Genomic DNA, 3242 nt, shown 5'->3' on the forward strand with positions numbered 1-3242 from the left:
CCTCATCCACCTCCTCCTGCTTCTCCTCCTGCTCCTCCTCCTCCTCACAGGTTTTTTGTGATTTTTCGGCTCAGATTCACTTGTAGAAAATCGGTGAGTTTCAAAAAGCAAACAGAGAAAACGACAACAAGCAGACGGTGAAAACAAACTGCAACACGTGCAAACAACAACAACAAACAAGAAGAGGAGGTGTCAGAGGAGGAGAAGCTGCAGAAAGCTTTAAGGTCTTTAATTAAACTATTTTCACAGAACAGAGAAGGACAAATAAAACATTTAAAACCTTTCAGAATGCATAAATATTTTTAAAATGGAAAATCTTTCTGTTAAACATCCCAACATTTCTTCTCTTCAGATTCAGAAAACAGAAACTTCTACATTTAAACTGTACATTAGAAGTAAATATGAAAATATTTAGACACATTTTGAGCAAAAAGTGTTTTATTTTTTCATGAATTTTTTATATAGTTAAAGAAAATATTTTAAAGTCATATTTTGCCATGTAAAAATGTTTGTTGTTTATTGGATCATTTTCTAATACAGTAACATTTATAAAATCTGTCAGTAAATACATTTATTTTAGTTTTAAGAGTAAAATTAGTTTATTTTTATTTTAAAGTTTAAATTCTAAAGAAACTTTTAAAAAGCAAATTGTTTAAAATGTTAGGGTTCTGTCAGCTGGTTCTGTTCGACTCCAGGTGAGGTTCTGCACCTGGTCAGCTGGTTCTGTTCGACTCCGGGTGAGGTTCTGCACCTGGTCAGCTGGTTCTGTTCGACTCCAGGTGAGGTTCTGCACCTGGTCAGCTGGTTCTGAGGGTTCTCAGGTTTGTGTGGTGGCTGAAACTTAAAATCTGTTTTTAATCAGTCAGTGAGAGTGGAGCAACACATCCGGGACCTTACAAAGCCCCGCCCCTTTTTGGGCGACAACAGTCCACCTGGACTGCAGGTAAATGAAAGTCCTGAGATGTTTTCTCAGAAAACAGCTTTTATTGAATGAATGTGGCGCCCCCCAGTGGCCTGAAGTGTCCTTTGCAGACGAATTATTCAGATTATTATTATTATTATAACTCGGGCTAATCAGCATTCTTCATGATGAGTTTGTGTTTAAAATGACTCCAACTGATTGGTAGTTTTTTTTCTGGAATCTTTTTATAAATACAAATATGTGGAGGAAGTAACTGTTTTCTTTTTTGTTTTTAAATTGCTTTTATTATTTTCTTTTTTATTATTGTTTATTACATTAGATCGTTGTGTCAGTTTCTTCTGTCACTTTAAGTTAACATCCTGTTTTATTAAGTTAACTTCTGACTGATGCAGAACTGAAGCTGTAGTGATGACTTTAACATGCACAAAATCAAACATCTTCCACAGTTTTATTATTTTTGTTCCTCTCGGCAGTGGAACTGAAGCCACAAATCTCTCCTTTAGTGCCCCACTCTGTTTTTAGTACTTTTTTCAAACTGCAGCACAGAAACTAGAACAAACAGAACCTCTGGAGTTATTTCCTCTTCGTCATCAGCTGGTTGAAGCTGTTTTCATCCTCCATGAGAAGTCATGAAGTCGGCTATCAGGCACGTGGTCGTGTGACGCCATTTTGTTGTCATAGCAACTTCGTCCGCCGCCTCGCGACAGAATGCCTGGGCCGAACTGCTCCTCACGGGTTTGGGCCAGGTGTCGTGTGATTGGTCAGAAGTGTGTTTATGAGGAGAGGTGCTCAGTCTGCAGTGTTGTCATTTTTCTTCAGGTTGTTGCTTGTTGCGATAAGGACAGTTTTAAAGAGCAGCTGGCCAAGTTCGTTCAAAAATACGAACATCTGTACGACTAAAATGCAGCGTAGTTACAGATCTTCCTCCTCCTGCTCGTCAAACACCATGTTTACCTCTTCCTCATCACTGTGAACTCATAATCATATGTCTCTGCTAAGCTTGATGTGGCTGACTTCCTGTTTGCTGGATAACCACACCTGTATGTGCTTTGAGCGGGACGTGTCCTACAGTGGGAGGAGCTTCCTGGGAGTTCTCATCCGAGTGTCTCATGGACAATGAAAACGGACATCTCACAACCACGTGACCGCGAACCGACTTCTTAACTTCTTATGGAGTCTTTCAATATTTGGCTTCTCCCAAAAATGGGCGGGGCTAGTTGAAGAATAAGGAAGTGAGGGATTTAGTTTATCTTAATGCATTAATGATGTCCAACTCAAAACTCTCATGTTTTTAAAGCAATCACATTATTTATTTCAGTATTTGTCCGATTTCTGAGGATCTGGATATTTTTGTTGATTGAGTTCTGTAAGTCATCCTTTGGTTTTGTTGATTAAAACGATTTAGTTTTTCATTCTGGGTTCAACCTTCAACCCAGCGTGACAAGATTTTGGATCTGAATATGATATATTTACAATCTAAACCCCCATCAGAAACTGGACCCCCATCAGAGACCAGGTCCCCGATCAGAGACCAGGTCCCCCATCAGAGACCTGGGCCACCATCATTGATAGGTTTGTTTTTATCGATTCTCACTGGATCAATAAAAATAAAAGGATCAATAAAAAGAAATGGATCAATAAAAGAAATGATGAAATGGGTCCACAGCTGCTTTTCTCCATCACGGACTGGAAAACCCAAATGATCCTGTTCCTTTATTTATTTATTTATCGATCGATCGATTATTGTCATTTTTGTTCTTCATGGTTTAGTTTGAACTGAGTTCGGATGTAATTCTGCTGATTCTTCCCGCCTCTGATGAAGAGGAGGAGGAGGAGGAGGAGGAGCAGCCTCCGGGGCGCAGGGCGGGGCCACGCCGACCAGCAGCTGCTTCATCTCGAATCTCTCACCGACACCGACCGAACCATGGACCCCGGAGCCCGGCCCATTTCCTCCTGGTCCCCGCGGGTCCGGTTCGGTTGAGGACGAGGAGGTTGAAGATGAGGAGTTAGAGCGGAACCGAGCCGCAGACCGAACCGGATCAGCATCTCTCCTTTGTTTGGATGCGCAGCAGACTGAATCGAGACCAGGCCGAACCGGAGACCCGCACCGAACCCCCCACCATGCTGTCCCCACTGCTCCTCACCGGGGTTCTGCTCAGCTCCGTCCAGGTGAGGAGGTTCTGCTGAAGCGGGTTCTGCGGCCCAGAACCGCCTCATTCAGCGACGTGTGTGTGTGTGTGTAGCAACGACTATTGACCCACCGATGGTAAAAACAACCCCCAGCCTTGTTCGCAAATTACCTCCCTTATCTGTGTGTGTT

This window comes from Kryptolebias marmoratus, unplaced genomic scaffold (assembly GCF_001649575.2).
Source record: "Kryptolebias marmoratus isolate JLee-2015 unplaced genomic scaffold, ASM164957v2 Scaffold84, whole genome shotgun sequence".
Classification (NCBI taxonomy): domain Eukaryota; kingdom Metazoa; phylum Chordata; class Actinopteri; order Cyprinodontiformes; family Rivulidae; genus Kryptolebias; species Kryptolebias marmoratus.